This window comes from Euprymna scolopes, chromosome 10 (assembly GCF_053919585.1).
Source record: "Euprymna scolopes isolate OS-2025 chromosome 10, ASM5391958v1, whole genome shotgun sequence".
NCBI lineage: Eukaryota > Metazoa > Mollusca > Cephalopoda > Sepiida > Sepiolidae > Euprymna > Euprymna scolopes.
The window spans coordinates 82955494-82966625 of record NC_136491.1 but is presented as its reverse complement, the minus strand read 5'-3'; positions in this window follow the sequence as shown (position 1 = coordinate 82966625).

Here is an 11132-nt window from a genome sequence, read left to right as displayed (position 1 = left end):
ACTGTTTGCTCCTATATATATATATATATATATATATATATATATATATATATATATATATATATATATAAGGTGTTTTAGAAGCGGCTAACTTCAAATTGACAATACTATTATATTTCATAGCAGATTTTGAAACTATAGGTTGTTTTGAGATCAGTTTGGTTTGGCAATTTATTAAGAAACTTATACCTGAACAATTTTTGCGAATTTCAGACGATACAATCAGTTTACTGAGACAAACATTTTATGAACGAATAATTTTACTTAATCGGCCTTTCAACTGACCACATTTTGCTATTTCACTCAATGATATTATTTTTTACAGGATATGTGAAGTCCTATGTCTACGCTGGTAGCCTGTGACCCAACAACCTGCGATTTTCGAACATTACATCAATACGGTTAAATATTGCTGGATTAGAGCTTTAATTTTTATCAATCTCGGGCAATTCCCGTTTCCATTTCTGGTTCAATTTTTTTGTTGGTGACTCAAACTAAAATATAGAAAATAACTTCAGCTGAACGAAATTGAGATTGATACTAACATTTTGATAACTAATAATGTTTCGATAATCAAACCATGTAATTCGAAAGTTGGTAGTGATTTATTGTTCTTAGTTTTTATCAAGGCGGATGTGAACCTGGGGTAAAGTTGCGCCGTTTGAAACTGTTGATGGAAAATTTCTCAATTAATATGCACAAGTGATTTTACCAAATTGGCCAACCAGATCGAATTCAATTTTGACGCTACGAAGGTGGATTGGCTGAATAAATCCCACAACCTCGTCAGACTCATCCCATTGCCTTCTTTTATGAAGGTGTGCAGGAGCGAGTTTTGGCAGTTGAGTTGCAATTGAATTGAGTTGAGTAAGGAGTTGCGTCTGAACACCTCCTCCACCCACGCTACACCCCCGCTAACTGCCCGAAAGAGAGAAAGAAAGAGAGAAAGAAATATTTCGTTTACCTACAGACCACTGGTTAAGCAAAGAATACCTGAAAACGCGCATCAACCCCACAACCCCATCATCGTATAGGCGATCAAGGCCACGCTACTGAACATTTTTGGTGTTCTGAAGTAGGACTAGAATTATGCACCGGTAAACACTTTGGGTTTTCACCTGTCACATTTGGGTACCGTTTGACAGGGATACGACCCCGGTCTTCGTCATGTTACACACCAAACATAATAGACCACTTAGAATCCAACATTCAATGCGATATTGCCGGAGGACAGCCTATTGTTTGCACCCGGCACTTCACTACACCTCTTCTGGGCACTTGTTCGATATTCAAGGCATACATAGGGTAAACAATATGTTTGTATAAATTATTTCAACGTGTTTTCATTAAAAATGCGTGGAATTTACCCCTGTTGAGTTACAAAAAATAACTGATTTAAATATAAACATATAATATATAACTATAATCATATTTATAACCATATTTACTGTTTTACCTAGCATTCCAGAGGATTCTTACTATTTATTTTTTCAGACCTTATTTAAAAATACTTTCTCTTCAAGGAGGAAGAGGTAGAAATTGGTTTTAGTGGTGCTTTTAGTAGGATCTCCTTGATTTTACTTAGTATTTGCAGTAGACTCCTTGAGTTTTATTTCTTTTACTCATCGCTTATAAAATGTTTTCTCAAAACAATAAAAGAAAATATAATCTCAAAATCACTTTTTATTTTCGACATGTTTAAATTTACCTTTTAAGGCCAATTTGTCGATTAAATTAAAAATAATGGCGAAGTGGGGAGCAGACCGAACATTTTTCAAAGTACCAAGTCACAAAATAATAATAATAATAATAATAATAATAATAATAATAATAATAATAATAATAATAATAATAATAATAATAACGGGGAAGGAGAGGTGAAGGAGCCAACGTCAAATCGGTGCTGTACATCGGCTTTAATAATGGGGGATCGATTTACTAAAACGTAGTATGTAAAACTGAACCCACTTTCAAATCATTAAATATTGATTTTTGTACAATTTTTTATAATCTGGTATCTTAGTGACCAATACACCGTAGAAATAGTTGAAAAAAGATCGGAAGGAAAATATTTAAGTGGATTGTCGATTGTGCAGGTGTACGTACAGAGTTTTTTAAAATTATTTTTATACTCAAATTGTGCGTGATTTAAACTAGGACTTGGTTTAAAAAGAAACTATATTGTCCAAAATAATTTTTTGCGATTATTCCATTTTTATAACAAGTTGGATTGTTTTCAAACAAAAACAATACGAATATGTTTTTCTTATGTAAAAAAAAACTACTTAATCAATGTACATATTAAAAAAAAAAACTATTTTGGTTTCTTTACGACCTAACTCCGCGTAGTTTACCTCGTAAGAAGAAATCAAGATCTAATTTTTTCCCTAATATTATTCTAGAGCGTTTAAAGATAATATAAAAGGAGAAATGTTTTAATAATTATAATTTAACATGTTAGCGTGATAGAATGACTTTCCTATATAAATTTAACCAAAATTGAGGCCCCATTTTTGGTGACGTAGCGAGACATGTAATCGTTAGCATTTTTTCAAGTTTTGTTCTGGAGGTGAGCGTAGAAAAGGAGAAATAGATTGAGGTAGGGTCATAAGTTACAAACATTTTTAAAATACGTAAAAAAAATCAAAACGTGCATATGTGGGGAGGACTTTTCATTTATTTTTAAAGATTTCCTTTCTAAACGTTTCACCCTTAATATTAGTTAATCAGTTTATTATTTCCTGATATTTTAGGGCTGTTAACACACACATACACACAAACAAGGGTGGACCTGTACAATGCACACTCTTTCCTTAAATCTTTTTTCTTTATTTTTAAATTTTTGCAACGAATTACACCTCTCTTGCATAAAAGGATGGTCATTTAATCTAAGGACAATGATGCTAAAACCTTTATAATGCATCGTATTCTGTACTGTTTTTGCTAGTCGCAATGTTTGCATTCGTGCGCTCGTTCATTTAATTTTTGCGCGCGCGAAAATGCGTATTGTTTTCACTGTTCATCAGGTTTATTTTCGCACGCCCGTGCATTCAATTTTACGCGTTTATACATTAATTCTGTATACTTATTATTTCATAGCTAGCTATACCATATACTGACCCAACGGATTTCGTGTAGTCTAGTATATATATATATATATATATATATATATATATATATATATATATATATATTACTACTACTACAACTAAGGCGCCCGGCATTACCCGATATTGCCTGGTCGTAACATACGCTGAAATATGATATTTTTAATGATGCAGATTTCGTATTTATAATTATATTATATTGGACCAAATATATAGTAATGATTTAAAAAGTAATAAAAAAAAGACATGACTCGTGGACCAATACCGAGAATCGAAATCCAAACGTTTAGCTTACGATTTATTTTTGCCTCTGTCGTTAATAACTGAGCTATAAAAACATGTTTGCTTCATGGCTTAAAATTAAAACATTAATTAATAGCTACTATGTTATGCATGCATATTCGTAATGACGACGTTCGACCTTTACATGACAAATTTTCATTTTCTTTTAATTTTGACACTTTTGTGCCGATTTTCCCGGGATAAAACCCAAATATAAAGTTTCGCCTCGGTTCAAATACTAAAGGAAGTTTTATGTCTGTAGATAAAAAAACTCTAGGAGGATTTTGGTAGGTAAACTTTTAAAAACAAAAGTATATACGTATATATAAATACATACGAAAACAGTTTATTGTTTACTATAAGCTCCTCACGCAAATATTACGCAAGTATGAATCATGTAGAATACCTGCACTAATATAATTACACGTAATAGTTAAGTAAAGATGATCCTCCCATAAGAACACGGAAAAAAACTATTAGGGAATTAATTAAAATTGATGTTTGAAAGAATATGCAAATCAGCTACACTTTTTGCAGGTGAAAGCAATTCCACGACCTATATATAAGAAAGTTGTATTTTCATTTAAAATAAATAGGAACAATGGTTTTTAATATGAATATCAATACAAACAAAATTATAGGAGTATATATATATATATATATATATATATATATATATATATATAAGGCAGTATTAGTTTTAATGACTCATTGATGATACAGGGGCCCGACAATATTTTTCGGACACTTTGAAAAAAGTACTTCACGGTGGTTACTAGTGTCAAAAACTTTTGAGATTGTAAGTGCGTAGTTGAGGAGTGAAAACCCACTACTAGTGTAATCATATTTTTAACTTGGCTTTGATAATTTTAGTTTTGTCTGATTTTTGAGAAAACTTGCGTGACTCTATTTTTCGGATATGACAAAAAACATCCTATGTTATTAAGAGCTATGTTCATGTATATGTTGCAGTATGCAAATTTTCTGCTTGTACACTTAGCTGCCAACATTAGAATCAATTATGTGTTCTATGCTACTGGCAAAACAATTAAGTTTAATGAGGTAAAATGCATTCAAAAGAATTCGATTATTTGGCACAGAGGAAGCGCGGAGGTGACCTCGACATCAGAATTATCGACATGGATTTGAAGCTGTCGAAATCAACAGCCGAATACATGCTGAAGACAAACTCCGAGCGTAAAAAGAAGAGAGGACGGAAAATATCAATTGGCAAGAGGACTGAAAGGAGAATGAAGAGGACTGCGACACGGTTTTGACATCTTGAGAAACAGTTAAAGTAAGAAAAGTGAAGGAGAAATGTGAATTGGATGTAAACGTCCGAACAGTACAAAGAAGGCTGCATAGGATTGGTTTGAAGAATGCAAAGGCTAAGAAAAAATTACACTAACAAAGAAACACAAAGGAGCAATACTGGAGAGTGCTAAAAGGTTGTTAACAAAGCATGTTGAATTTAAGAATGTTATATTTACTGATGAGAAGCGTTTCAAGTTTGATCGGCCCTATGGAAGGTGTACTTGGTCGTGAAGAGGTGAACCTGTTGTACTGAGGAAACGACAGATGAGAGGGGGGAATTATGATTTAGGGTATGATCTTTGCTAATGGAAATATATGGTTGGAGTAGCTTAAAGGGCGACAGAACAGCGAAAGTTACAACAGTTACTGGACGAAAAAGCCCTACAAAGGATAAGAAGAAAGATGGTGAATGATTTCGTTCTACAGCAAGATAATTGCAACATCCATTAAAACTCATGAGAGAATGGACTGTTAAAGTGAATATGACTACTTTGGAATGCCTGCAAAAAGCCCAGATCTAAATTTAATGGAAAATGTTTGGGAAATGCTTGCGTAACTTGTCTATGACGGACCTGAAATAACAAAAGAGGCTCAACTATGGGAACGAATACTAGATGTCAAAACAACAACTAATAGAAAAACGTAGAGATGTTATTGTGCATGTGTTTGATCATTATGAAGAGAGATTGATAAAAGTTATTGAAAAGAAAGGTGAAATTACAGACTATTAACAGTTTTTCAACGATGTCCGACAATAATGTTGCGTGTGTTTTGTAGAAAATTATGAAAATTAAATATGTTTCCTCACCTAATCGATTTTCTTCCATTTTCATTACAGGTATTGTCTTTATATGTTCATGCTATTCTATTGGAGGAATTTCGCTACTGTATGGTACTCGAAAAATCGAATACTAAAGTGTCCGAAAAATATTCTCGGGCCCTTGTAAATAGGTATGTAAATCTTTATGAGGGATAACAGCAATGCAGAAAAAAACCGAAACGGTTAAAGAATATATGAACAAAAGTAAACAATCGAAGACGGAATTTGTGTAACGAATCTTCACAAAATCTATTTATTTTTCAAAAGATCTTTCACCTATATATTAAGCAAATCGTTCTTCTTCTTATTATTATTATTATTATTATTATTATTATTATTAGTAGTAGTAGTAGTAGTAGTAGTAGTAGTAGTAGTAGTAGTAGTAGTAGTATCTAAATATTAATTTACTTGGCCTACGTCTGTCCGGTGTCACAAAAAATAACATCATCTTCGCAAATTATTTGATGAAAAACGAATTACCTCTATTTATAGTCGCTCTTTATCGGTTTGAATCATTAAAACTACTTCCTTTCCAATAAATTTTGAAAACAAACAAACAAAAAACATGGCTGGCTATTTTACTCTATAATTTTTAAAAAATTCATGTTTTTTTAACATAGATTTATTTTAAAATTAAAAAATATTGGCAAGTGAATTAACAACTGTTCCTTTATAAGTTATACAAAAAATTATTCAGAAAAAAAAGCAATGTATGTGTTGAATATTCATTGAAAATCTAATTTTTTTCAATCAATGCTTTTTAGCTTTAAAAGGGTAAAATGAATATGCTAAAAATTGTTTCGAATTCGTTATTATTTGTTTTATTTTTTTATTTATTTATGATGTGTTTAAAAAAAATTCAACTACAGTGGAATTTCCACGGGTTCCGCAAGTTATTATTATTATTATTATTATTATTATTATTATTATTATTATTATTATTATTATTATTATTATTATTATTATTATTAAAGTTGTTTTTGTTGTTTTTATAATTGTTATAATTTATATTGATGTTGTCATTGTTATTATTTTTTGTTATTGTTGTTATTGTTATTATTATTTTTGTTAATTTCACAGTGATGTGATATTTTACACCAGTGTATTTCATTCAAGATCGAGCTTTTACTCGAAAGCTGGTGAGCAAAATCGAAGGTGCAATTAGATTGAAAGCACCTTGCGTAAAATGTTTCCTGGCCCAAGCAGATCTGATATATGTTGTATGATGATGTTGTATTCTTATTATTATAGTTCTTCTTATTATTGTTTTTATTGTTGTTATTTTTGGTGTTCTTCTTTTTGTCATTGTTAATGTTATTATTGTTGATATTTGGATTATTATTAGTATTTTTATTGTTAATATTTTTATAAGAATAGTATGATTATTATTTTTGTTGCTATTATTATTATTATTATTATTATTATTATTATTATTATTATTGTTGTTGTTGTTATTGCTATTGGTTTTTAATATTATTAGTATTGGAATTGTTGTGTGTTATTATTATTATTATTATTATTATTATTATTATTAGAATTATTATTATTATTATTATTATTATTATTATTATTGCTATTGGTTTTTAATATTATTAGTATTGGAATTGTTGTGTGTTATTATTATTATTATTATTAATATTATTATTATTATTATTGCTATTGGTTTTTAATATTATTAGTATTGGAATTGTTGTGTGTTATTATTATTATTATTATTATTATTATTATTATTATTATTATTATTATTGCTATTGGTTTTTAATATTATTAGTATTGGAATTGTTGTGTGTTATTATTATTATTATTATTATTATTATTATTATTATTATTATTATTATTATTATTGCTATTGGTTTTTAATATTATTAGTATTGGAATTGTTTATTATTATTATTATTATTATTATTATTATTATTTTATTAAGTTACTACTATTATGATTAATAGTCTTGTCGTCCTAATTACTAATTTTTTGTGCATATTACATAACGTTTATATAAATTTACATTTAATAAAAGTGTTATGCCATTTTGTCTTCTATCGCTTCGTTGTGTAGAAATTGTCGCCTGCATAGTCTGAGTGTTCTTGAATAACAACCTATAATCATGCCTTGTTTACCATGTCATTATGGTGCGAATCATAATGAAAGAAAAATCTATGCTTGTGGATTTTCTGTAAACATTCAATCTTAAGCCCTGAGCAACATATTTTAGCGAAATATCAAACAAGCGTATAATTTTGCTTGTCTCGCTTTAAAACGTAAAGTCGGTCGCCTGTTGGACTTTATTTAGTATTTTGCAAGTGTTTTTAACAAACTTATGTAAGGCAGGTGTAGTAAAAGTATCACTTCCAATTGAGAGTAAAGGTTTATGATATATTGAGAAAACGATTTTCGAAGCAATCGAATAAGAGGCAGGCTGGAACTCAAATATCTGCGTTGGGATATGGCATTTTTGTTGAGTAAGCTGGAGTAGTTTCATAATATTATTTTCTCACATTGTTTGTGATATTATCCAAAAGTTTTGTCTGTAGCAATAGAGTCGCTCTGTGATTATTTTATAAAACACTAGTAGCGGCATGGACTTAGGTGAACTCAATAAATAGATAGGTAAGCTGGAATTTTTACTTACCAACAATAACCTGAGGATCATGTCCGGGGTGACTTGCTCATCAGATACAAAGAAGCATTTACCTGTAATGCGTTTCGGATGGATTTTTTCTCTATGGAACGTCTCAAACGTGTTCGAAGAATGTTACTTGGGCGTGGCAAATTCTGGGAATGTCAACCAATATAATCTAAAGATCTGCCCTACACTACACTTGGTGTAGTCGTAGGTGTTCACGCCGCTGGGGACAAATATAAGTCAAGTTCTCTGTGATCCGAATCTCTGTCGCGGATCTCAATATAAAGCCTTCAATCCACAGTTGACGAAGGCACACGATGTTTTGTTCTAGATGGTAAGAATCCCCCTCCAAAGTGCTGTGACGAAGATATAGTTGATATGACATTGAGTGCAGTCGTGGATGATCTTTGCTCCTCTTTTCTCCGCTGAAAAAGAAAAATATTCAAACTGGTTGTTCTTTAAAGTTCACTTGTAAGTATTAGCAATAAAAAATAACTGACGCTGGTTGTAGTTTCGTATGAAATCAATTATTCACAAAGAAGAAAAATAAGAATATTAAATACGTACGGTTTTTCACAAGAGAATCAAATTAAAAGAAATAAATTGTCGTTTGCCAGATTTCTCTTTCTGCTCATTACACAGTCGACGGACGGGGTTTATTTAGTTTTTGTTAATAACCAATTATTGCTTTTAATTGCTCAACGGACGGGTGCATATAAAATGGCGGAGTGGGGAAGCAGTGGAGACTTTCTCCGCGTCGCCTTACTACAGACTCTCTGCAATTTCTCCTCGAAACATCTGTGATTTTTCCTGCTCTGCACAGGCTTAAATATAGCGGCTTGGGGTAGGTAAGGCCACACCGGGAGTTCTAGTTAAGTAATAATCTTTTAATATGACACACATGGGTAGGTTTTGATTGCATAATCAGCTACATATCCCCCACATTCAAATCATATAAATTTCCATTAACAACTGTTCTTGTGTCGATAATCATCTCACGCACTCTGGGCCAGTTAAAACCCAAACATCCACTAATATCTTCAAATAATCATGCTTCATAAAAATAATGTTTCATATTTTAGACTTTGCTTTTCCGTTTACAATGGAAATGTATTTCACATCGGCGGCAAGCCATCTCCCCTTTTAACTGGCAGGGTAGTCCTGTGTTTTTCAGGCCTTCCATTAAATTAAAAGGACTCTAATTTCTCTTTCGCTGGCTTCTTTTGGGGGCAACTTTCAACCATAGCTCCTATTTACCTCTCCGTAACCCCTTCCTGAGTTAATCTCTTCTTGCTGTGGCTAGTTGGATCACATTACAACAATAAATCAAATCACAATAATTATGCTCTTTTTATTAAAACACGGTCATAAAACTGTTACTAATAGACAGTGACTACTAAACTAATTAAGGAATGCATAAAATTTAGTAACATTACGATAGTTAGCCAATACAGAACTCCGAAAATGTGACAGTGGTACGCGTTCATAGACACAATTTTATGGCAACACTTAAGGATTGCAGCACACAATCCGACAGGAGATTGCTGGTACATCTCTAACCAACAACAGTGTTATTATGCAGGATCTAATAGAAATGTATATCATCGCATGTTTAGTCTGTTCAACAGCAGCACAGTTAAGCATTGCGGTTGTATAAGACCCATAAAATCATCTATAATAATATATTCATTATTTTTAAAGTCTCAGGAAAATAGCAGTTCCGTGTGCTTCTGGGAGATCTTTATGTTAAAAGAAAATATACATTTTTTTACTTGTTTATGTCCAGTATATCAGATTCCCTGTCTCTGCTGAATTCGCTTTTAGTCCGTTGCGCTGCGGTTTTATACTTTATTTCATCCAATTACGGTTTCAAGTAAAAAATAAACACTGCTCTGACGGCCAGTATGCAAGTCTCCTAGACCTTTTCTCACAACTTTCCCTGAGCTATATTCATCTTCTGTTCTGTCTCCACTGGGATCTTCCGATAACTCTGTTGTATCAGTTGATAAAAACGAAATGTAGTACGTCCTCAGACGTACCTCTCCCTCGTACAGTATATCAATACTCTATAGCCGACTGGGATAGCTTCCACACATTTATATCAGATATACCTACCTCTGCGGTTCATGTTTAAGAAGGATTCGCCCTCTATAGTATCAGACCTGACGGAATGGGTTATTGTAGGTATAGATCGCTTCATACCTTCGAAAAAATTCCAGCAAAAACATTACAGCCAACCGTGGTTCTCTCCAGAATGTGCTGCTGCCATTGCACACAGAAATCACTTTTTCCATTGCTTCCAACGTAATAGATGTACTAAGACTAAAGCTGCTTTCAGGACCGCCAACAACCTCTGTAAAAGGGTAATAAAGAATGCGAGAGAGGTGTATGCTCAGTCCGTCAAGTAAAAAGTTGCATAGCAGCGGCTTGGTTCCCATCAGTTTTGGCAAATAGCAAACAGAATCCTTGACAGATGTGTAATCTGTATCCCAACTATCATCAATTGACTTGAGGTAATCTCGTCAGCATCAGAAAAATCCAAGATCTTTGCAGTTAATTCTACCCTTTACGAAAGGCCGTGAATCCCCAGTATTTCCTCGTCTATCTGAAAACACGCTATGCGACATATGTGTGTGATATTGCCAAGCTAATCAAAAACCTTGATTCCAGTTAAGCAACTGGCCCTAACGGAATTCAAATTATAGTGCTTAAAAAGCTTCAACCAGAACTAGCGCTCATACTTCCAAAGTTATTTAAGCGTTGTCTTAAGGAAGTATGCTTCCCAAAACCGTTGAAAATCCAATCAGTATAACCTGTATTTAAGAATTCGGGTGATCGCTCATCTCCCTCTCAGTACAGACCAATAAGTCTCCTGTGAATCATGAGTAAGCTGCTGGTATGTGTGTTAAATAGAGAAGTAGTCCACCATCTCAGCAAAAATATCCTTCTCAGTAACGTGCAATATGGTTTCCGTTCTGCTAGATCT